Raw genomic sequence first — 27,324 nt, 5'->3', positions numbered from 1 at the left:
CAACAACAAAGGATAAAAAAAATTATGTCAAAAAAATGACAATAATAAGACAATAGACTAAAACTGATGGAATGAAAACAGAGCAATACTTTGGGGAAATTTTCTATCTCTAAATACTCACATGAATAAGTAGAGAAAGAGTACATCAATGAACTAGGCATGCACTTAAAAAAGTTAGAAAAAGAGCAAATTAAAATTTTCCATTTAAATAACAAATTCAAAATGCTGAAAATCAAGAAAGATATTAATAAAATTGAAGGGAAGAAAACTATTGAACTAATAAATAAAATCAAGACTTGATTTCATAAACAAATAAAATAGATAAAACTTTTGTTATTTTGATCAATAAAGAAACAAAAAAAAAAACAAATTCCAGTATCAAAAATGTAAAGGGTGAATTAATCACCAAGAGGAAATTAGAACAGGAGGAGGAGTTGGAGGGGAAAGAGGAAGAGGTGAAGGAGAAAAAGAAGGGAGGAGGAGGAGGAAGAGGTGAAGGAGGAAAAGAGATCAAAGTAAGAAATCAGTTCCTCTTATGGGCTTTTTTTTTTTACAGAATATTTGGGCTGATACCTCTGGTCTTTACCATTCAAAGGAGGGAGAGAAGTTTCAAGGAAGATTATTCTTTCACTAGTTTCTTATCCCTGTGACAATCCATTAACAGATCTAGTAAAATATTCCATTCATTTTTAACTCACCTTGAGCCTTAATGTGAAGTTATATTTCATTGGTAAAGATGTCTGGATTATTTAGAAGTAAACATAAATTTACATTAAGGTGAAGATCTAAACCTCTGCCTAAATGTTAGTAATTTTCCTGAAAACTTTGAGTGATTTTGATTACACCCTTTATTCTTTAAAATTAACATAAATGTACAGAAGAGAAAACCAAAAGGACTGGGTAAAGTTTAAGGAGCATATGATAAATTATATGGAAGAGATGAATTCAAAAAATAAAAGATATGTGGTAATTTTAGGTTAATTGTTTTTATTCATTTACTGAGAAACAACTAGGAAATGTTTTTAGTGAGTGAGAAAATCAGATTAAAAATGTGGATAAAAGCAATTTTTTCAAGGTAAAAAAGCAAACCATACAGATTTAAAATTTTGAAAATTTCAAATCTTATAATCCATTTGCATAATGCTTTTTCACAATTCTAATTGAAGTTATAATACTTTTAAGTTGTCATTGAACTTTATAACCATCTGTATTTATCTTATACTATGCCAAAAATACAAATACATGAAGCAGAATTAATTTTTCTGGTAGGACATTGCTGGTTAAACCTTTGGAGACAAAGGAGAGACTGGTTAGGACTGTGACTAAAGCCTCCTGAAAAGATCGATGTTATATTTTTAAGTGGTTATATTTCACCAACCAATAAGTGTTGTGTTGATGACATTGAAGACATTCTTGTTAGCTTTCTTTGTAGTCTGACAATTGACTAGTTAGGGAAAAAAAGATGAAAATGAATGCAAAGCAGAAGAAAATGTATATAGGTGATATAATTGAATTAAATATGAAATTGAACAATAAAAATGGCCATATTAGATGGGAGAAAGGACTTTGAAAATTAATAAAATATTATCCATGGTAGATACATATAAAACATGATATATAGTTATATAGTTAATAATTAGATGGATGCATAAGGTATGATAGAGAGAGAGAGAAAGATGAGAAAGACAGAGAAACAAAGTTAGAGTCACACATACACACAGAATGCAAGAGACTGTACTAAATGCTGAAGATGAAAATACATGAAAAATAAAATCCATTCCCTGAACAAGCTTACATTCTAATGGAGGAAGCCAATACACAAAAAGCATGACCAAAAAGTTCAAAAGGGGGAAATGGGAGTGGAATGAAGGAGGGAATTACCTGCATAGTAGAAATGTTTGGAGAGTTAAGAGTTGTTTCAGGGGAAAAGTGAGCATGGATATTCTGATCATTGTCTGAGTAATGGTGTAAGTACATACCAAGCATAAAAGGGGTCATAGGAGTAGACGCCTGTTTAGAGAAAAAAGGTAGTAAAATATGGAGAAGTAAAATCAGAGGTGAGAAAGAAGACATTTAACTGATTGTTCTTAATTGTCATAGCAAGGTGACAAAAAACGATCACAAAGTGTTTTTTAAGCAAATGCTCAGTGCATATGCCAAACATAGAGAGATAGTGACCAAAAACATCACTTTTAGAATAAAAATAAGTCATAAAGTTATATGGATATTATATAGTAGTATCATTTCATAAAGTAGAGATAATCAGTAAAGAGTATGTAAAACAGATGATAAGTCAGTTTTTAATAGAGTTGCAATTTTAATTTTTTTTTGGTTTTTTATTTTGCAAGGCAATGGGGTTAAGTGGCTTGCCCAAGGCCACACAGCTAGGTAATTACTAAGTGTCTGAGGCTGGACTTGAATTTAGGTACTCCTGACTCCAGGGCCGGTGCTCTGTCTACTGCGCCACCTACGCACCCCAAGAGTTGCAATTTTAATTGGACATATTCCAATGAACTGAATATTCTCATTCAGGTTCCATGCTTTTATTTTCTTTCTTTTTTAAAAATATTTTTTGAAAGGCAATAGGATTAAGTGACTTACCCAAGGTCACACAGCTAAGTAAGTATAAAGTGGGTGTCTGAGGTCAGATTTGAACTCAGATCCTCCTGACTCCAGGACTGGTGCTTTATCCATTGCATCATCTAACTGCCTCTCAGGTCCCACTCGATTCCAAACTTTTTTTGCCAAGGCATTATAAACTCTGATTCAAAAGTTGATTTCATAACTGATCCTCTCACATTAGAAGTTTTGTTTGTGCTTCATATTCAAAGAGGACTAGGATAATTTCTTGACTTTATGATTGGATAAAACAGATGCTCAAAGTCATCAGACTCATTCTCTATTCCAGAATCATACAAGTCCAATATCAAGACAAAAATCAAGATGACTGACAATGGTCCAAGATGCAATGGATGACATAGACACCTTTGACACCAAGCTCAGAGGAAAACTTTACTTATTTGTGGTATATATACCCCTAACGCACCAATGGGACTAAACCTATCATTTACCCTCAGCCTGGTTTCACGGGTCACCCAAGATGGTTTGACCAGTGGCTATACAACTGTGGCTATACCATGTGCATCATTCAACTTCTTGAAGTCATGCACAGGTGAGATTGGGAAAGGGTGTGAAGGGTGACCTGAAAGGACTAGCATCTCTGGCATGATAACTTGCTGAGCTCTTTTCAGGACTACTCATTCAACTTTGGTGTCCACTTGACACTGGAAGTAGATGCTGACTCTGTGATTTCTTTTCTGATTAGCTGATTTGTCCTAAAGCTTCCAATTTAAGGAAAGCTGCTAAGTCATCCATGTCTTCATTTATCTCCTCTAATGACACTTGAAAATTTCCTTTCTCTTTGACCGCACCTCTTTTAAAATTTCTTTTTATGTCTTTTCTTCCTCCATTGGAATGTAAGCTTCTTAAGGAGAGGGACTATTTTTCTCTTTGTATTTGTATTTTTAGTACTTAACACAATTAGTGTTAGAAGAGTGCTAACACAATGTCAACATTTAATAAATGTATATTGACTTGCTGAATTGGTATGGGCACTATTCCCTTACTGCAGAATAGAATCATTGATGGAAGGAAACAATGAAATCCTCCCTCCTTTTGCCTGGGAGCTAGGGATAACAGACTTTTCTCTGAGGAACTCATTTAAATGTTCAATAAGAATTTCATTTGAATGTTTTATATTTGGATGTTATTTCATAGTTTTTCCTTCCTTGGATTTTTAGCTAAGTGGGAAGGGAAATAAATTAGAGAATACTTTTTTATTCGATTTTTATTTTATTTATTTGTTTGTTTGTTTGCAAAAAATTAGAGACTAATTATAGTACTGGAATGCCCTAATAAGTGGATGATTTCATTGTCAAGACTACCCTTTAATAGATAGGACAAAACCTGCTAACTTCAGGGAAGATTCTGTAAACACTCAAACAAAGAAGACATTACAGAGAGCAGTAAATTCTAAGAAAACAAGTGTGGATTAGACTGGGACAAATGCATAATGTCTTGATAACACTTCAGAGATAATATTGTATCTAGTTGACATTGATCTCCATCAGCTTCTAACAGATTTTGGAAAGTTGATGAACAGACAGAACAACTCTAAAGCATCTTGTTCTTTATGGGCAAAAGAAGCAGACCAATATAGTTAAATGGAAAGTAGAGATAAGGGAAGCAAATTTACCAATAATTTGTGTCAGATGGAATCTAACATGCTATTAGTTGGGTAAAAGTTGGTGCCCAAGGAAACAGTATGGAGGGGAAAAAAGTAATATGAGTTCTAAAGTTTTTTTTTTTAACATAAATTGAATGTAACAAAGTATTGCTGACAAAATTAAATGTTATCTATCATAGCTGAAGAAGAAACTAAAGTAGAAAGGAAATGTTCCATTTATAAGTAATAAATATTCTCCTATTTCAGAAAATAAAAATATATTTCAGAGGAAAAACAAATCATATATAGTAGACTTTTAGTTTCATGTACAAAAAAAGAGCAAAGAAGCAGAAAACATTAGAATGTAATGAAAAGTAATTACCATTAAAAATAAAACATAATTTATTATGTTCAAAAGATTTAGATCCGTGACTAATGAATTCACCCCAAAGAAGATGACAGACTTTAATGGGTGACAGACTTAATGCTAAAGAATCAGTAGTATCAGGAAACAAAGAGAGTATTCTTGATTTTGTAAACAGTATAATTGATCTCCAATTAGATCACTCACAAACAAACACACAATTACACATAGTCGAATGATACAAGAATGTCATTGCCATCATAAAATTGAAGGAGCAGAATTATATTTTCTTTTAAATATAGATTATAGAGCCATAGATATGTCAAGTACCCTTGGAAGAAGAATTATTGTTTAGTTAGATGATAAAAACTGTTGCCCAAGGAAACAGTACAGAGAGGAAGAAAGGAATATGAGTTCTGAAGGGTTTTTTAATAATAAATTGAAGGTAACAAAGTATTGCTGGAAAAATTAAATGGTATCTATCATAGCTGAAGTAGAAGCTAAGGTAGAAAACAAATGGTTCTATTTATAAGTAATAAATATTCTCATATTTCAGAAATTAAACATATTTTTAGAGGAAAAACAAATCATGTACAGTAGACTTTCAGTTTCATGTTTAATCATTTCTTAAAATTGTACTATGCTGTGGTTTAAAAAAAGAGAAGAAATGATGAAGAGGATGGTTACGGAAACCTAGGAATTCATTTATGAACTAATGCAAAGTGAAGGGAGCAGAACCAAGACACTTTACATAGTAATAGCAATATTGTAAGGATGCTCAACTATGAAAAGCTTGGCTATGCAATAAAATGAATTAACAAAATTTAAAAACAATAGTGAAATAAGTTAACTATTAAATGTAAATGAATAATCAAATGATACTCCAAAAGGTTAAAAAACTACTATATGGAAATAGTAGCTCAAGAATAGTCATACCTTCTGATTTCCCAGGAAGCCCGGAGAGCTTCTCACAGAGGTTGTGCTTTGAGTAAAGTAAACAGAGAATAAAGGATTTCAATAATTTTGCATAGTACCAAGGAGATACCCAGTTTATACACGAAGATAATTGAGCCCAAAGATAGTAATACCACTACTATCTTTAACTGCAACTATAGACTTCACTAGGGTAATAGACAAAACCTAGTGTTTAGTAATACTGATTGTGACCCTATTCAAAAATCAATATATCACAAAAAAGTATTAGAACTGTCAAACATGGATTAGGGATTCTATTCAATAAATTAGAGATGTGAGATTAGAAGTCAGAAGAGAAGTTATGACAGGAAAAATAGGTTTAAGGACCATCATCATATATATTATAATTAAATCCAGAAGAGTTGGTAAGAACACCAAGTAATGTGATTTTGGGGGAGAATAGAAAGGGTCGAGGAAAGAAGCTTGAGAAACACTTATAGTTAAAATTGTAACAAAAGAGAAAAAGAAAGAACAATCTGACAAGTAAGAGAAGCAGACAAGAATAGAGTTCCAAAAACCTGATGGAAGAGAGTATCAAAGACAGGGTAATCAATATTGACAGACTACAGAAAACTCAAGAAGATGTCAGGGATTAAGAAAATGCCTTTGGATATTATATTTAAAAGATCATTGGTGACTTTGGAGAGAATATTTTTGGTTGCATTATGAAATAAGAAATGACATCATAGAGAATTAAAAGATTAAAAGAAAAAGAAATAGAGACCTATTATAGATTTTTCATAGAGTTTGGACACTCCTTGATTGAGAAATGATGGAGAGATGGTAGACAGGAATAGAAGGTTCAAGTGAGGATGTTTTGAAGATGGGGAGACATGGACACATGTATAGTCAATAGAAAAAGCCAGTGGATAAGGATAGATCAAAGATAAATAAGATAGTGGTAATGATAAAGAAAGCAATAGGCTGGAGAAGATGGGATAGAAAGATTATTTATTTAGGTAGAAGGATTTGCTTTGGCAAGTAGAAGGCTCATTTGAAATGAGATAGACTATAGTGGTGGAAGACTTCAGAGTGCTATGAGATGAGGAGGAGGGGCAGGAGAGAGTTCATGGAAAGAAGGAAGGAGGAGAGGAAAGGGCTAGATGTAGTAAACTTGGAATCATCTGCGTAGAGATGATAAGTGAAGTTATGGAAATGGCTTATAAAAGATTATAAAAAAGAGGATTCATGAAGAAGATGACAGAGGATAGAGGCCTTTTCCCTGGACAATGCATTGGGAAATACTCCACAGTTAATGGGTGTGGCACAGTTGATGATCCAGTAAAGAAAACAAAGAAGGTATTATCTTATGATTGGGAGGAGAAGCATGAGAGAGTAGTATTAGGAAGTCCCACAAAATATAGTGTGGACTTGAAGAGAAGGTGCTTTTGAGAAACTAGGACAGATGACTACTGGGAGAATTGCAAATGATGGCTATTGTTCTTCTTTACTGCCACCTTTGGCTTCAGAAGGAAAAACAAAGGAGGTTTTGTAGTTGCTTTTGGTATGTATCATTGTGAGTTCATTTAAAGTGTCCACCTAAACTATGTTAATGGCAATTCTGTGCTGTGGATAATGTAACAACTTGGGGAATAAATAACTGACTGGGTGTGTCTGCACAGTTCAGAGATGGCTAGTGTGGTGAGCTTGGTTCTACTCTGCTTTAAAGAGAATTGGAAATCATATTAAAAATAGCATTTTCTAAATTTTCTTAGCATTGATTGAAAGAGTTTGTAATGAATAGTATGACATTTTATTATTTATGTATGTTTCAATATATTAGTATCTGTGATAGTTCTTTCATTAAAAATGTAAATGATTAGTTTAATATCTAAAAGTACCATTATTGTGACCGGTTGTATAAAGGTTACAAATTGTGTTATTTTGTAATTGAACAGAAAGAAAATTCAATGAATGTCATCCTAAAAGTTACAAGGATGAGTAGAAGAAATATATTTCTCTTTAATAGTGTTATACCTTGTGCCATAAGGGTCTGAATGTCACTTTGTAGTTGCAGTCTATCTCAGGGAATCTAGACCTTCCTTGGTCAGGGCATGTTGGAAGAAGTAGCCATCCCAATGACTGAGTGATTGTAAACAAGGTCTAAGAAAAGTTGTATCTATATCTATATTCTAAATATACCGGATAAATCTATATGATCAGTATATCTATCTCTGATGTAGAATTACATTGGGTGGTATCTATTTCACATTATTGCATCAGAGTCTTTGTTTCTTGGGGGCTATGCCTGTGGTTAGGTTTGGTGCTCTATCCACTGCATGATCTAGCTGCTTCTAATGAGAGATTCCTGATGACAGACACTAATAGCCTTGAAATGATAATAGGTTGCAAAGAGTATTTATGATTTTTACTATTGAACTACTGAGTCTTAGGGAATGGGACAAGACATAAACAGGATAGTGTAGATGGGCACAGATACATCAACAAAGTGAGCTGTGCTTTACAGAAAATGGGAGGAAGCCTAATTAATGAAGAAAAATTCTTCAAAAGCGAAATAAACGTATTGATAATGAATCGGTGTCCCAAATATCATGGTGATTTAGAATGAGGTATTAGAAAAGTGTGATTGAAATGGAAGGTAATGGGAGATAAGAGTAAAGGATTTGGAGAAGGTAATTTAATTTAAGAAATCACACTCTAAATATCTAGAACTGGGAAAGTAGCAGAGAGTGAAAAATAGCTAAACATCAGACAATGAATTCAAACACAGAATCAAGAAAATGAGTAGCTTGTTCAAGATTTTCTCATGATCAGGGTTTCTATTCAGCAATGTCTGTCTCTTGTCCCTTTGTTTAATCCAGTATTCTGTTATTTATCTCAGTCTTCTAATTTATTCTGCATTTTTGACAGATTTTTGCCATCCTGGAGCTTCTAATGAAGCTCCTTTGAGCTGGGCACTGAATGGTAGAAGTGGTAGTTTAAGTGACAGATTTTGGGCTAGTATTTCGGAAATTTTAGGACTTCATCACAATGACCAAACCTGAAAAGTCCTTTGGAAATGGTAACAATTCTATGTAGACTATTGCTATATGTAGAAAATGGTACACATATGGAAAATGGTCCTGACTGATGTCCAAGTCATTTATGTTTCTTTGCTATGTCAGAGATCTTTAACTGGTTCAAAACAAAGACATTAATGAAATAAGAAACCATATTTAGCAAATTTCAATTTATTATCCCCAAATTACTGGAGCTCATTATTTCTCAAATATGTACATCATCATCAGAGAACAGGTACATAGAGATCATGAATGATGAACCCTCATATGGGGATATCATCTTTGGAGACGCACAGCAGAACCCCATTTGATTTCTGGTCTTACTGGTTGTTCCCGGGAGGACCACTCCTCATCTCCGCTAGATGCTCTGTTCCAATAATTTCACTGGACCTATTTCATACCAGACATCTCTGTATTACTAGAATTTCTGGGGTCTCAGCATCTGTTTCCACCAATGCTTTGCTCTGTTGATCTCAACAGCTGTGCATTGAGTGTTCCTTTCTGCTCCTATCTTCCGGCTCATGTCTTTAGGGGTAACTAAACGATCTTTTCTAGAATATGTTAGCTAGAAAATCTTCCTGATAAGACCAGACTAATAAAAATAACCTTTACAATCATCTAACAAAAGCAAGACAAATTGATTCCAGATTAAGGGTGCCTCTTTCTTTTTTACCCTTACATCTTAATGGGACCCCATAGTTTTTTTGTGATAGATGACTGCTTAATTTAGAGTTCCTGCCATCTCACACATTTCCAAGATCTTCCTTGGCTTAGCTGCAAATGAATTTCAGTTGGACTAAAAGGAAGGATAAAGAAGAAAGTTTGGCATTCTCTCCCAGCTTATCATTGTATTCCTTTTTATTACTGTGCATATATCTACCCATACCAAAGTTTAAATGCTTTGGTGATGTATTTGAGCTAATTAAAGCTATGATATAAATATCATCTAAAGTTTTAAAAATTCCTTCATAGGACTCTGCTTTGGGGTTTTTGACTGATTTAGGTCTTCATATTTTTTCTTTTTATTTTCAAGAAATCCCTTAGATAATATTCATGGGGAAAAAATAAGAAAAAATACAAAGACCTAAATCAGTCAAGTTTTTGAAATGTTTATTTTTAATTAATGGAATAAAACAGAGCATAGTATAATAACAAAAAAAGTGTTCATCTTGCTCAGCTCAATTCATGCAAATCCTTCCAGGCTTCCCTGAATTCCCATCCCTCCTGGTTTCTAATAGAACAATAGTGTTCCATCACATACACATACCACAGTTTATTAAGCCAATTTCCCAATTGATGGACATTCACTCAATTTCCAATTCTTTGCCACCACAAACAGGGCTGCTATGAATATTTTTGTACAAGTGATGTTTTTACCCTTTTTCATCATCTCTTCAGGGTATAGACCAAATAGTGATATTGATGGATCAAAGGGTATACACATTTTTGTTGCCCTTTGGATGTAATTCTAAATTGCTCTCCAGAAAGGTTGGATCAGTTCACACATCCACCAACAATAACATCACACTTTAAAGTGAAAGTTATCAAAAGTATCAGGTACTGAATAAGAAATAGAATAAGACATCAGTTCATTAGAACAGATACAAAGGATGTCACAGTAAATGTCTATAGTAAAATATTATTTGATAAATTCAAAGACATTAGTTTCTTGTATAAGAACTCAGTGTTCAACAACAGCTGCTGAGAAAATTGGAAAGTAGTTTGACAGAAACTAGGCATAGACTCATATCTCACACCTTATACCAAAATAAGGTCAAAATGGAAACAGAATTTAGACATATAGGATGATGATACCACAGACAAACTAAAAGAACAAGAAATACTTTATCTTTCAGATCTAGGGAGAGGGGAGAAATTTATACCAAACAAGAAATAGAGAACATTATAAATTGTAAAATGGATGATTTTGACTGTTTTAAAATTAAAAGTTTTTGCACTAATAAAACCAATGCAACCAGGATTAGAAAGAAGGCAGAAAACTGGGAAACAATTTTCATAGTTAGTGCTACTGACAAAGGACTCATTTCAGAAAAAAATATAGATAATTTAATCAAATTTACTGATAGTCAAAGGATATGAACAGTCAGTTTTCAAATGAAGAAATTAAAGCTACATGTGAAAAAATGCTCCAAATAATTTTTGATTAGAAAACATGTAAATTAAAATAACCATGAGGTACAATCTCACACCTGTTAGACTGGCTAAGATGACAAAAAAGGAAAATGATCAATGTTGGAGGGGATATAGGAAAATTAAGACCATTAATGCACTGTTGGTAGAATTGTGAACTAACCCAACTATTTTAGAGAGCAATCTGGAACTATTTCCAAAGAGCAATATAAGTGATCATACCCTTTGACCTAGCAGTACCAATACTAAGTCTATATCCCAAAGAAATAAAAAATGGGAAACATCTCACATGTTCAGAAATATTTATAGCTGTTCTTTTTCAATTGCTAAAGAATTAGAAATTGAGGAGATGCCCATCATTTGGGGGAATGGCTGACCAAGCTATGGTATATGAACATGTTATAGAGTACTACTGTTCTATAAGAAATCATGGATGATCAGACTTTAAAGAAGCATAGAAAAAATTACATGAACTGATGCTGAGTGAAGAGAACATAATCAAGAGAACATCATACACATTAACAACATTGTGAGATGATCAACTCTGATAGCTGTGACTCTTCTCAATAGTTCAAATATCAAGAAAAACCCTGAGATACCTGGTATGGATAATGCCATCTACATCAGAGGGGAAAAAAACTATTTAGCCTAAATTCATATTATGTTCACTTTTTATAAACTTCTTTTAAGTTTTCCTTTTCTTCTCTTGATTTTTTCTTTCCCCTTTGTTTCTAATACCCTTTTACAACAGGACTAATATGAAAATATGTTAAATATGAATGTGCATATTATTGCACTGCTCATACCATGAGGAGGATGGAGGGAAGACAATGTAAAACTCATGAATCTGCAAATTGATGAATATTGAAAAACTACTATTGTATGTAATTGGAAAAATAAATTAAAATAATTAATAAAAACAATAAAAATAAATACAGAAATTATAAAATATCTCCCTGCACTCAGGGCTCACCAATCTTGTCTTGTGCATATGCAAATAGCATTCATGGGAAGAATGGGCTCAAGCTTTGACTATAATAATAACAGTACTATATCAAGGATATGTTTAACTAAAGCTACTAACTTCTCATTTACTGCTGTTTCTCAAAGTCCCCTTTTTACCCCTACTAGGGCTGTGATGAAACCCAACTCAATTGACAAAGAGTGCTCTCTCTTGAGTCTGTAACTACCTTTCTTCTCTGCTACTAAGGGTCATAATTTTTGAAGTTTTTTCCAGTCTCAGCTAACTCCCTTTCTTTATTGTTATCCATCTAGAAAGGAAGGTGCTTTTGCTCTCTCAATTGAGCTACCAACAGTATTGGCATCAATCCCAATTGCTGAATTGACTATCTTTTTCAGGGAAAATAGCTCTGCTGGTCAAATTTATGGCTAATTATGGCTAATGTGTAGTAGAGAGTAAGAAAAAAATTCTGCCATATAGATGTTTAATTCTCCCCCCCCAAAAAAAAACTGCATTAAGGTAGCCTATAAGGCAGTAATGTTCTTGCCAATCACATCATAACTATGTGATTCACCATATCCAACTCAATGCACTGAACAAGGAATCTTCTTATGGAGCTGTGATGGACTGTCTAGAGGAACCAGTACTGAATCCTTACTGAGCATCCTTTCTATTCTAAAGTGAAATAATCGTTTTACTTACTCTTCAATGACTTACAGAAGCATCATGCTACTGCAATTGGATCCTGAAACACCAGACCAGAAAAATTAGATCTGACCTCCAAAAGAAAGTGACAGAAGAAATTACTATCCTGTCCCTTCAGATTTTCAGAACTGGGTTATTCCTCCAGCTTCTGGCCTCTGCAAACATTTCTAAATCTAAATTCCCATGGAGTTGACTGCATCCTCCTCATCTCCTCTTTTTTGTCTCTGTTTATCTCTATCTCTCTTTTTTTTCCTCTCAAATATATATACAATCAAGGAGTATGCTTGATTTTCTCAGCTAATCACTAGATGTTGTTTTGCTATTTCTACTGCCTTTATCCAATGTCCATCACTTTATAAATCTCATTATTTAATTAAGAAACTGTTTCACACCATGTTTTAAGGTTGTAGAAAAACTCCTTAAAATGTCCTTTACATTTGTAAAAGGAGAAAAGTAAAAGAAAGTGAACCAAATGTCATAGGTATTATATCCACATGTGGCTGATCTCCTTTGAAGAATGCTTATTTTTCAAAGACTTAGAACACTGTAATCAGAAGATAACATGTCATCACCCAATCATAGTCAATGAATATTTCATTTTTGGAGCCAATTCCCTGCTTCACTCCCTAGGCTGCCAAATTCAACTCAACTTAAATTGGATAAATGCATGGAATCCACCACCCCCAGCCCCCCTTTGATGTTCATTGCATCAAACAATGTTTCCTTATCCCAAACCTAAGCAAACATCCTCCAGGAAAGGCAGAATTCAGATTGCTTTGGCTTTAAACCAGTGCTGCTTTGATCACAAACACCAGTTTTCATAAGCAACTATCAAACATTGTGTGAGAAGAATATAATTTATAGAAGAATGTGGGCCTTATTCTGCAGTTTTATTTGGGCAAAACTCCAAAAAATGTCAATGGGATCCTTGTCTTTAGGTTGAACTTTAGGTTCAAATGTGGGGTTCAACAGATTTCTTTGAACTATGTTCTTAAAGATTATGCCGTTTGCATATCTCCTTTAAATTAAAGGAGCTTCCCAGCCAGTTTTTAGAACTTCCTTGACAAATGATCACCTGCCATCAATCTTGGATTACAGCTGTCCCAAGCCATTAGGGAACTGATCTGAAGTAAAGCATGGATATTATTTTAAAATGCTTACATAAATCAAGTTATTAAGGTCTTCCTACAAAATATAAAAAAGCCTATGACTAATGTTATTTTGGCTTAGCCACCAACATGAATGGAATTTGAGGCCCCCAAGCAAAAATTATTGTTGAACGGTTCAATGATGCCAAGGACTTTGTCACTGACAATTTGTTTTAGAGAATTCTTTCTATAGAAAGAACATTGTTTTACCCTTATCCAGTGAGTAGACATGTGTAGAAAATGATAAGGGCTACATAATGTTAGGAGAGAGAGAGAGAGAGAGAGAGATCTTTTATGTATAGAAAATATGTATTTTTCTATATAGATAGAAATAAAATAAATGAATAAATGAGAATTTTTAAAAATTCCATATCTAAGTTATAAATAAATATTTCATCAAAGACCTTTCTCATAAAGCTTATTTAATATTTATCCTCTTCTCATTGCTATTGTTTGTGACACCTTTGAACATCATATAGTGATACTTCCTACACTATGTTGCTTGGAAAAGGCCATATTTGCCTATTAAAGAGCATCTAATTTATTGACTTATCAGATGAAACATGGAAAATCACAGATGTAAAAATTCTCTCTCCTTTTGCTTAGGTAAAGGGAATGGAGATGCAAAAAAACTGTAGTGCCCATGCTACTTGTATATGCCTTGATTATAAAGGATTTAAAGGTGGTTAATGAAAAAGAAAAGGTTTTGCCTAAGTTATAAGATTGTATTTAAAGTGAGAAAAAGAACCTTATAGATTGAACTACTTCAGCACATTAATAAGGAAACTGAGGAATAGATAAGTTAGCAATTGGGTGAGAGTAGATTTTCATTTCATTTCTTTTGAATCTTGCCCCAGTACTATATTTACTACACCACTTAGCTGACTAGAGATATTCTTTTTTAATGAAGAAAGATTTCTAGTTATCAAATCACAACATAGTTCCCTATGACTAGCAGAATAAAATTGCTTAGTGTAAAACAATATGATTATACATATTGCCTTTGTGGTGTTGGATACATTAATGAAACAGGTTTTTTAATTGGCTTTTAACCAAGTATTTAGCATTTCTAGTGAAATTAATCATCAAGTCTGATGAGGTATTTGAATAATTTATTTTATAAATAATAATTCAATGATAATGGCAACTCACCAAATCACATTTCCCTGGAGGGAATTGTTTAGGACAAAGGCACAGCTGGGATTCATAAACTCATCTGTCATAAAAACACATTTCTCCACTACTTCCACCTCCTCCTCCTCCTCTTTCTCTTCTTCTTCCTTCTTTGTCTTCTTCCTTTTCCTTCTTTTTCTTTTTCCTTCTTCTTACTCATCTTCCTCCTCCTTCTCTCCCTCTTCTTCCTCTTCCTCCTTCTTCCTCTTCCTCCTCCTCTTCCTTCTTCCTCCTCCTTCTTCCTCTTCTTCCTCTTCTTCATCTTCAGCTTCTTCCTTTTTTCTTCCTCTTCTTCCTTCTCCTTCTTCTTTGTCTTCCTCCTCCTCCTTCCTCCTCCTCTTCCTTTTCCTCCTCCTCCTCCTCCTCTTCTTCTTCTTCTTCCTCCTCCTTCTCTTCTTCTTCTTCCTCCTCTTCCTCCTCCTTCTTTTTCTTCTTCTTCATCTTCATCTTCCTCCTCCTTCCTCCTCTTCCTCCTTGTTCTTCTCCCTCTTCTTCTTCTTCTTCTTCTTATTATTATTATTATTATTATTCCTTCTTCTCCTTGTCTTCTTCCTTCTTACTGTACAGAGTTTACAAATGTAAAAAGAAAATATTACAAATAACAAGGAAAATATTAATGCAGTGAGAAAACAATCAGTATTTCACAAGATGTAGCAGAAACTATCAAAAAGATAGTAGGTCTTGGAACATTCTATTTTGAAGAGCAAAGGAACTGGGGTTGCTTCCAAGATTAACTTATTCAGCAATGTTAAATATAATTCTGTATAAAAAAAATTGACATTTGATAAGCTGAAAGACTTTCAGGTATTTGTAACAATTAGACCAGAACTCAATGGAAAATTTGATATAAGAGATCCAAGAAAAAATATAAGGAAATCATTAAAAACTAAGGGTTAAACTATTTACTTATGATATATGAAAAGGTTATCAGTATTCTTAAAACTGTTTTCATTATTTAGATAGTTGGAAAAAAGGTTGTAGTTGAGTGTAATAGGTCAGGGCTGTCCAACTTTACTTTTAAAAACTTTTATTGAAACAATAGACAACATATTTTGATTTACCATTTTTAGTGTGAGCTCTGTGGCAGCTCAACTTCATTTACTAAAGCACTTAGCAAACCCACAGATGGTCACATAAAATTGTGCTGCAGGCTGCTCTATTTGGGGGCAGCCAGGTGTTGTAGTAGATAGAACACCTTGCCCTGGAGTCAGCAGACCTGAGTTCAAATCCATCCTCAGACATTAAATAATTGCCTAGCTGTGTGACCTTGGGCAAGTCACAACCCCATTGCCTTAAATAAATAAATAAATACAATTTTAAAAAAACACCCTGCAGGTTGCTTTTTGGACAGTCCTATGATAGGGGATTTTTTTTTGCTTTGTTTTTTTCCTCTTTATTATTTTATTTTCCCCAGGTACATATAAAACAATTTTTAACATGTTCAATTGCAAATTTTCTTCCTCTCCCCCCCATTAAAAAGGCAAGCAATTTGATATTGGCCAAATATGTGTAGTCAGTAAACATTTCCATAATAATAATCACTCTGTAAAAGAAAATGTAGACCGAAAACTGAAGAAAATTAAAGTTAAAAAAAAGATTTGTTCCAACATGTGCTCAAATACCATCAGTTCTTTCTCTGGGCATGGATAGAATTTTTCATCACCAGTTTTTCAGAGTTTTCATGGATCACTGATGGTATTGCTGTTAAGTCATTTGTGGCTGATGATCCTGCAATATTGCTGTTGTTTTGTTCTTAGAATATTCACTTTGACTCAGCTCATGTAAGTCCAGTTTTTCTGAGCATCTTACTCATCATTTCTTATCACAGAATAGTATCCCAACATAATCACATTCTACAATTTGTTTAACCTTTCCTTAATTGCTGATCACTCTCTCAATTTCAATTTTTTTCACAAGAAAAGGTTGCTATCATTACTTTTGTAAATATTGGTAGTTTCTTTTTTATTTTTATCTCTTTGGGGATAGAGACCTAGCAATGGCATTGCTAGATCAAAGGATATGCATGATTTTATAGTACTTAAGACATATTCCAAATTGCTCTACATAATGATTGAATGAGGTCAAACTATATCAACAGTGAATTAATATCTTATTTTCCTGACATCCCCTTCGATATCTATCATTTTTCTTTTCTAACCTATTAGCCAATAGAATATGGATGAGTTACTTCAGAATTGTTTTAAACTGAATTTCTACAAATAATAGTGAGTTAAATACATTTCATTAAGTGATAGAGAGCTTTGATTACTTCATCTGAAAACTTCAGAACTTTTGATCATTTGTCAATTGGGGAATATTTCTTATTTTTATAAATTTGATTCTGTTCTCCATATGTTGGAGAAATGAGGTCTTTATCAGAGAAATATTCTTCAAAATATTTTCATAGTTACTATTACTAACTATATTTCCCTCCATTCTATTCCCCCTGACCCCCATTTATTCCATTCTTTCCTTTCACCCTGTCCCTCCTCAAAAGCGTATTGTTTCTGAGAACCCACTTTCTCAGTCTATTCTTCCTTCTTTCACTCTCTCCCTTCTCTTGTCCTTATCCCTTACTACTTCTCTGTAAGTTAAGAAAGAATTCTATACCCAACTGAGTGTATATCTTCATTTCTCTTTGAGTCAGTTTAATGAGAGTAAGGTTCACTCACTCCCTTTTACATCCCTCCTCTTTCCCTGCATAACTTTTTTTCTTGCCTTTTTAAATGAGATAAAATTTGACCCTATTCTACCTCTTTCTTTTACCCAGCACAGTCCTCTATCATTCCTTGATTTTATTTTTTTTTAGTATCTTCTCCTCTATCTATATATACTCCTCCTAGCTTCTCCAATAATGAGAAGTTATTGTGAGTTATACATAGTCCCATGTAGAAATGTAAAGAGTTGAACCTTATAAAGTCCCTTATGATTTTGCTTTCCTGTTTATTTGAAGATCAAATTTTCTATTCAGATCTAGTCTTTTCATAAAGAAAGTTGTCCATCTTTTCCCCTGCAAGTGGGTTTCCTTGTTATAAGGTAACCTCTTTTGCCTCCCGGAAAAACATATTCCAAGCCCACCAGTCCTCAAATATAGAAGCTGCCTGAATCTTATGTTATCCTGACTGTGGCTCCATAATACATGAAATGTTTCTTCCTGACTATTTGCAATATTTTCTCCTTGATCTGGGCTTTTGATTATAATGTTCTCATTTTGGGATCTCTTCCAAGAGATGATTGGTAAATTCTTTCAATTTCTATTTCATCCTCTGCTTCTATAATATCAGGGCGATTTTCCTTGATAAGTTCTAGAAAAAAAAATATGTGTAAGTTCTTTTTAAATAAATAAAATCATAGTTTAGATAGTTCAGTAATTTTAAAATTCCCTCTCTTGGATCTATTTTCCAAGGCAGTTGTTTTGTTTGGGGGGGGGGGGTGATTTTTTTTTTTAGTTTATTTTCCCGATAAGAAATTGGAATTCCTTTACCTTCCTTTTTATCATTCTTTTGGTTTTCTTTTATTGTTTCTTGAGTTCACATAAAATCACTAGCTTCTATTGCTCAATTCTAATTTTTAAGAAATTATTTTCTTCACTGAGATTTTGCAACTCCCTTTCCATTTAGTTCATTTTACTTTCTAAGGAGATTTTTTTTTCTGCTGTGAATTTTTGTGCCTCTTTTTCCATTTGACCAATCCTGCTTTTTAAAGCATTCTTTTCCTCATCAAGTTTTTGTACTGCTTTTAGCATTTGATCTTGTCAGTTTCTGTGTTATTTTCTTCAGTATTTGTGTGTGTGTGTGTTCCCTTTACAAAACTAGAGATTATGTTTTTTTATGATTTTCTTTTATCTTTCTAATTTCTCTTTTCAATTTTTCTCTTACCTCTGACTTGACAAAAAAATTCTTTTTGAGCCCTTTCGTGGTTTTAGATGAATTCATACTTCTCCTAGAGCTTTTGGATGTAGGAGGTTTAAATTTTTAATCTCCTATGTGTGTTTTGAGTATCCTTGTTACCATAGTAACTTTCTGTGGCCAGATTTTTTTTCTCTGATGTTTGCTTATTTTCCCATATTACTGAACTGTTAAGGTACAGCTCTATTTCCAGGGTGGAGGGCACCTTATCTCAAGTTTCTGGGGCTTTATGTAGCTGTTTTCAGAGTACATTCATGGGATGTGGACTTTTTCAGTTCTTCCAAGGTGATATGATCTAAGAAAAGTGTTTACTGCTTTCCTTGCCTGTGCTCTCTGGTCTTTGAGGAAAAATAAGACCCCTTTCTTTCCTGAAACCATTAGTATGGACAGCACTCCCCTGTAGTTGCAAGCTTTGATGTACTAGTGCTTCTGCTTGCCAAGAGATTGCCAAGCAGTATTGTGACCCCTTTCTGACTATGACAGAATCCTTTCTCAATGCTAGAAAAGAGATCTATCCCACCAACTGCTTGATGCCCTTATCATCTCTGGATTGAGAGTTACAGAAGTAGCCTTCTACTGATAATACAGTATCTCCTAAGACCTCTTTCTGGTTTGCTAGAGTCAGGACTTCACTGAGGGGGCTTTGATTCATTGTGTTCTCTCTCCCAGGTAAGAAAACGTTCTTTTTAAGTTGTCTTTGGTGTCTGTGGGCTGCCTGGAAACACCCACTGCTGCCCCTGATTCAGTAACCCTGAGGCGGCTCCTGGTTTGCTGTGGCCTGTTCCATGCTGGGGTGGCCTATGTACTCCTGTCCTATCTTGGTGCAGTAGCCCTTTTCTGATGACATTCTAACTTGTCTTAGGTTCTGACACACTAGAATTTGTTTAGAGTCATTGTTTAAAGGTATGTGGAAGGGTTTGAGAGAGTTCTGGCAAGCCCCTGCCTTTATTTTGCCATCTTTTTTATTTTATTTTTTAATTTATAGAATAAAACCAGCATTTTAATAACACCCTGTACTAATTCTTTAAAAAAAACAAAATTGAGTAGAGCAAGATAAAAGGGAGTAATTATCTCAAAAAAAATGGAGGAAAGGAGGAATTAATTCAGAGGAAATATGTGGACCCTAGTTAATTTTGAATCCTATTGTCATCCAGGTTGAAGAGGAAACAAAAACATCTGAAGAGGTTTAAAAGTCTTCTGAACTTCTTGTGAAATGAGAAAACAAGAGGATAGAATGTTGGAGAAACTTTTAAAAGGGTGCAAAAATAAGATCTGGAGGGTGGCAGGGAGAAAGTAAGTGAGGGAAAATTTTGAGGGTGAGTAAAATAACGAATAAGGGGGAAGGAAATTGCAGATAGAGGGAAGTTTGCAAATAGTGACAAGAACTTTGTCAAGTCTATAAGAATGAGTCATTCTCCTATTGATAAATGGTCAAAGGATATGCAAAACTCTTAATCATTATTGATTAGAGAAATTCTGATTAAAATTTGAGATATCATTTTACACCTAGCAGATCCACTAAAACAATAGAAAAGGAAAGCAAAAATGTTAAAGACTATGTGGGACAATTGGGACACATTCATTGTTTGTGGAATTGTAAAATTATTCAAACATTTTGTGTTTTTTTAAGGTTTTTTTTTGCAAGGCAAATGGGGTTAAGTGGCTTGCCCAAGGCCACACAGCTAGGTAATTATTAAGTGTCTGAGACCAGATTTGAACCCAGGTTCTCCTGACTCTAAGGCCGGTGCTTTATCCACTACACCACCTAGCCGCCCCTATTCAAACATTTTGAAGAGCAATCTGGAATTGTGGCCAAAGAGTTATGGAACTGCCTATGCCTTTTGACCCAGCAATGCCATTACTAGGTCTATTTCCAGAAATAATTGGGAAAAAGGAAAAGAACTTATATGCTCTAAAATGTTTATAGTTTCTCTCTTTGTGGTAACAGAAAACTGGAAAATGCAGGGATACCCATCAATTGGGGAATGGTTGAATAAGTAATGGTATATGATTGTGATGGAATATTGCAGTGCTGTACTGGTGAGCTCAATGATTTTAGAAAAAAATCATGAAAAGTCTTGTATGAAATGATGAAGAGTGAAATAAGCAAAACCAAGAGAATGCTGTGTACAATAATGACAAAATTGTTTTAAGAACAACTGAATGAATTATTTTGTCTATTATAAATACCCAAATCAACTATAAGGACATATGAAGAAAGAAGTTATCTTCATTCAGAGAAAGAAGTGGTAAAAAAGTAGCATGTATACAATAATATTACATGTATGTACCTGTTTGTATATAATGGTAATCATCTCTAGGTTGTAAATGAGGGAAGAAAAAAAAGAAAAGAATCCATCAACTCTTTTTGAATATTTGAAAGGAATAGCAAGTTTTTACAAAGTAATTTGCAGCCTCATGAATAATCACATTTTCTAATTTTACTATGTTGTGAAAATGCTTATTTTAAAATTAAAGAAAAAGAAAGAAAAAAGATGTTTAGGAGAACTACATTTTGCTAAATTGAACCAGAGACAATGAAGTAATATCCAAATATCTATGTAAATTTTCTCTGATAAAGATTTTATTTCTCAAATATATATGAGTATAGAATTGAGACAAAGATAAAAATAAGAGCCGTTTCTCAATTGATAATTGACCAAAGGATAGAAAGACATTTTTTCAGAAGAAGAAATCCAAACTATACATATATATATATATATATATATATATATATATATATATATATAGTCATTTGAAAAATGCTATAAATAACTAGGAATTAGAGAAAGACAAAAATAAAACATCTCTGAGATATTACTTCACAACTGTTAAAAATGACAAGTGTTAAAATAAGGGAAAAATAGATACACAAATAAAATGCTGGAACTGGTCCAACTAGTTTGGAGAACAATTTGGAAGTATGCTCAAAACAACATAAAAATGTATAAACCCTTTGAATCAACCATACTACTTCTAGATATTCCTAAAGTGTTTAAGGAAAAGGACAGGGACCTATATTTACAGTAAAATAAACAAACAATCATATAATTGCTTTTTTTATGGTAGCAAAGAATTGGAAAGCAAGATGATATCCATCAATAAGAGAAAGACTGAACACGTTGTGTCATATGACTGCAATGGAGTACTATTGTGCTGTGGGAAATAATCAAAACCGCGGTTTCACAAAAAATGGCAAGATCTTTGTGAACTGAAGCAAAGGGAATGGAAAAGAACTGAGAGATCAATATAGCAAAATCAGTGTTGTAATGATGATCAACAGTGAAAAATTTGATTTATCTGACCAATACATTGATCCAAGATAATTATACAGGAATCATGATGAATAAATGCTTTCCACCTCCAGTGGGAAAACTGATGAAATATGAGTGCAAAATGAAAAAAAAATTCTCTCACTTTCTTTTTCTTTTTTTTTAAGATAGTTAATGCGGAAATATGTTTTGCAAGACTTCACAGGAATAAGTGATATCATATTACTTGCCCTCTCAGGGCATAGTAGAAGCCCTTGGAGGGAGAGGATTTGGACCTCAAATGTAAAAAATAAAAATAATAATAAAAATAAAAAATTAAAATTAAAAATATTCCATGACATTCTTTATATAGCAACACTGTAGAAATCAAAAAGCAGTATGTATTCTATATAATTAAAATTAAGCATTCTGTTGGATGTATCATCTCACCAGTGTGATTATTCCTAAGGCATATAGTCTGACTCACTTGCCAAACATGCCTTCTCATCATATTGATTCATATTTTTATTATACTATATGTATGTCAAAGATCTACTTAATATATTGGAAGTATATTCCATGTACTATGGATATAAGAGCTCTATTCAAACCCCTTTTCATTATTAGCCATCTCTTCTCTGTCTTTCTATCTTTGTATGTATATATGCATATAAAATAATTATATTTACCCTTGTATATTTATCATATGCATTATTATATTCTTATTCATTTTGAAGCTAAAAATAACTAACATTTATAAAGTTGGTCAAGATGTGCAAAACTATTTAAAAGCAGCAGTTCATCTTATATATAAATACCATGGGATTTTGGATAATTAAAGTTGAATTAACTGAGTTTGAGACAGGTTAAGTAACTTGCCCAGGGCCACATAGCTGTAAATAATGTCTTATACTGGATTAGAACTCATGTCTTCCCAGCTCCAGGATTGGTATCCAATCTTCCTCTTATTTGAAAAATAAAAGAAAACAGCTATTATTTTGAGAACATCAATATGTTAGACATGGCACATGTTATTCATTTTTCCTAAATAAGTAAAACATAAAAGACTTTTTGTACTCTCATTCTTTTAGTCTGTGTTCTTATTTTCCAAAACACTTGTTTAAAGTCTATTTGTTTTTCCATCCAGATTGATGAGTTAATTGTTTAAAGGAGGAGTGGGTGCTATTGGATCATTGTATGTCTGCAGTTTAGGAGAGTTTGGCTTTTGCCCATGAGAATAATTAGAGGGTACCATTTTGCAAGTTCTATGAAAAGGAAAGTGGAGGTTTTAACAAGGAAGCTTTGTATTAATACTGCTCTGGTGATCAAAATAGTTTTGATCATTCAGGAGATCCTCAATGAAACTGTAACATTTCTGAACATTTACCAACATGCTGATTGAATCTGAGTTAGGGCAAATGGATTAGACGGGAACCGAAAGAGCTCCTGGGAGGAAAAAATGATGTATAACAGACAAGACATGATTCTAAACAGATTGAGAATTATGAGTTCAAGGGCAAACCGTTGACCTTGATATTAGAAAATATTTCTAAGAGTACTTTGGAGTGTGTGTATGTGTATTTCTTTCTGTGTGTGTGTGTGTGTGTGTGTGTGTGTGTGTGTGTGTGACCTCAGTTTAAATCTGTTTCTTCAGAAGGGTCAATTCACACCACTCTATTGTGAACTCAAGCTAAATGGGTGGTCTAGGAAAAAAAACAGATCATTCAAATAAAAAAATAAGACCTCAAATTATTGTAACATCCAAGTTTTCTTCAAAGTTAGGAATTGTGTATGTGTGTGTGTGCCACTATGAAAACAGGGCAAAAAAAGAGTATCACCATAATTTCTATGAATAAAGGCTGGTCAAATATTTTTGAAAGAAGTCAGTAATTCCTTTAGAAATTTCATGTTCATTTGTAGCCAAAGATACGTTAGTGACACAATTGCTTCTGTCCTACAGAATCACCTAGGAAAGCTCTTTATTGTCACATAAAGTCAAGGCAGAGATATGTGACTGTAATGGTTAGCCAAAGTCTGCCATAATCTATCTGAAGTTAGTTTTGATTCCTAAAAATTCTTATCCTCTCCGGTCCCTCATAGGTGTATGGCAATGGGAGCCAAATTATTATAAAAACCTAAAGTTTTTGAATTTAGTTTTTTGATTGTCCAATTATCTGAAACAAGGACAAAATGGTGTTTAGTATCAATGAAACAAACATCATGTTCTTCATCATGAGATCATGTTCTTCAAAAATAGCAGTTACCATGTTGTAATGACAGCTCATGTCCATATAAGCATCAAAAGTTTAATTAAAAAATTAAAAAAAGATTTCATCAAAGTATGTGTGTATGCTCATAAAATGTGCACATGTATCTATCTATGAAGACTGAGATTAGTTAAACTGGTTGTTGTCAAATTTGGTCTTAATTCTGAATAAAATTTCTTGCCAATAGTTATTTTATACAGATGAAGATTCATTCTTTCAAGGACTAGAAACCAGGATTTAATAAAACGAAAAAGAAAACCTAAAAAAGAAAAAAAAAAAAAGAAACTACCTCAAAGTTGCCAATGGTTTCTCAATTGCCAAATCTTGTATTTTTGTTGAATATGGTTTCATTCTAGACTCACTCTCTGCAAGCCAGGTCTATTACATTTTATATTTCTCAGGTGTTAACCCTCAGGCTTCTTTTTATACCCCAAGGGGTCTGAGTTTCTTTTCTGTGCCATCAGCTTAAACACCCATCTGCAGTGTTCTTTCCATTTTTAGGAATTTAGTAACTAGCACCTCAGTTCGATTTAATCGTTTATGACTGAATGTTTTACAAATGGATATTTACCGTGGAAGATATAAAAAAAGCACAATAATACAAACATTTCTCCCAATACTTCATGGACATAATTCTACTTATATAACACCTCAGTCTCAAGTGAGGAGGGGAAAGGGGGAATTAGCCTCACAGTTCAACTTAGTTTCCACCAAATTCAATTCCAAAGTTTTGACTGAAGTTTCCCTTAGGGCTACAATATTCAGCTTCAGTTTCTGGACTCTACAATCCTATGCTTCGCAGATCTGGACCAGATTTGAACCTTTACTCCCTGTACCTAGATTACAAAAGGGTAAACAAAATGTTAAAGACTCTGCCATATTTCTCAGGGCCACACGGCCAAAACATATATACTTGCTGGAATGGAAGAAGAGTTCCATAAAAATTTCCATCCTTCTTTCTGGGGGGTCAGTTTTATCATTTTGACATTTCCCTGGATTACCCCATATATCCTATTGATTGGCACTCCTTGACATTTCTACCTTCATATCAATTCCATCATCCCATAGTTCCAAATTTTTTTTAAGTCCACTTCCTTACTCTCTAGGATTATAGCAAAAGGCCTCCTAATTACCCTCCCTGATTCAATTCTCTTCCCACTTCATACTACTGTGAAAGTAAATTTCTTTCCTTTAAAATTTAATTAGATGACCTCTCCCTTAAGCTATCAAATTCACTTGTTTCCTATTATAGCTTATAAATGACAAACTTCTCTTATATCTTTTAAAACCCTACCCAAATTGGCCCAAATACATTTTTTTTCCATCTTCAGTGAATATTACTCCTACCCTCTGCATTCCATAACATAGCCTTCTCCAAACTTTTGTAGTTGATCATCCCTCTCTATTGAATGCATTTGCCCCTTGCCTTGATTTCCTAGAAGACTTTTCTTCCTTTAAACTACAACCCAAGCACCCACTTCTGTGTGAATGTGTTTCTAAACACACCAACTCTTAGGGCCATCCATCCCAGACTACCTTGTATTTCACTATGTGACTATTTTGTATTTGCTTAAATTTATTCACTTCACCCCCCCCCCCCAAGACAATAGGGCTAAGTGACTTGCCCAAGATCTCACAGCTAGGTAATTATTATTTAATAATTATGTGTGAGACCACATTTGAACTCAGGTCCTCCTGACTCCAGAGCCAGTGCTCTATCTACTGTGCCACCTAGCTTCCCTTTCACTTTTTAATCTATGCTGTCACACACACACACACACACACACACACACACACATGCACATATATATATGTATATATATATATATAAACATGTTGACACAGTTTATTTTTTATTCCATCTCCCTTATTTGAATTAAATATTTTGCAGATTTCATTCTTATTGATTTTATTCCTATGGTCTAGTGTAATCCCTGATATATAGGAGATGTTTAATAAAATGTTCATTGGTTAAGTTATCTATTGATAATTCACTTCTTCAGATTTGACCAGATTGATTCTCAAAAGTCAAGAATTACTAGACCTGTGACTGGAATTTTGCCAGTTTCATAGAACCACTTATAATTTGTGCTACTGTAGCACAGGCAACCCTAACCCAAGATCACCATAATGGTGTAACCTTGGAATGGGACTTGACTGGTGGAATATATATGCAAAAGTTTCTAATAAACAAAAATAGCATTTTTTCAACAATGGAAATCATTTTTTTTTAAATTTGCATGATTTCCTCCTCCCAAAATTAACTAGATTTAAAGAAAACTGTGATAACTTGTGATGAATGATAATAGCTCCCATCTATATAACTAACATTTATAAAATGTTTTACATTTACTATATTATTTGATTTGAAAATACTTGCATTTATTTCATTGATATGGTACTCAGTTTCTATGTAGAGTTTAGGATTCTGGTTCTCTTAATTATGAAAATATTAATGGTTATGGATAATTCTCTGTGTTTTTGTAGTGTCATGAAATTCCAAATCTGGAGTTCAAACTGAAGAGCTTTCTATAATGTTTCTTGCTGAAAGGAAATATTTCTTACCAATTATATCTGTCAAAAAGTGGAATGGAATTCTCTGGGAGATTTTGAGTGCACCATCCTTCAGAGTCTTAAAGCAGAAGTTGGAAGATTCTTTGCTAGTGATATTGCAGAGGGATTCCCACCCCAGTAAGGACTAATGAGTTCCTTTCTAGCACTGAGATTTTACAATCCCAAAATACAAAGGTCATCATGAATAACTCTTCTTAATGATAACTTTCCCCCATCCCAACCATCAGTCCTTTCAAAAATCATGAATGCTAATCTATTTTCAATGGAAAATATGAAAAACTTACTTCTAAGAATAGTGTCCACACTATAACTTCCAAGTCACATGTGACACAGATAAAACACAGAAAATGATATGAAATAAGTAAATATTCAAATCTGTCTTTTATTTTCTAATAGCCTAAATGCCTTAAAAATGTAACAAAACTACATTGCTTACCTACATATAGGTAAACCATCAGGTAAACCATCCATATTCTTTAACATAGAAAAAGTGAAATTCTAATATACCCTGTGCTTAGCTGATGAAATTCTGTTTTCCTGATAGTGAGGAAGCCTACCAAAGACCAATAGGAGAAATCACCTACCGTATCTATGAATTTTAA

The sequence above is a fragment of the Macrotis lagotis genome, chromosome 3 (assembly GCF_037893015.1).
Source record: "Macrotis lagotis isolate mMagLag1 chromosome 3, bilby.v1.9.chrom.fasta, whole genome shotgun sequence".
Classification (NCBI taxonomy): Eukaryota; Metazoa; Chordata; class Mammalia; order Peramelemorphia; family Peramelidae; genus Macrotis; species Macrotis lagotis.
The sequence above is the reverse complement of the archived record's forward strand: the minus strand, read 5'-3'. Positions refer to the sequence as shown.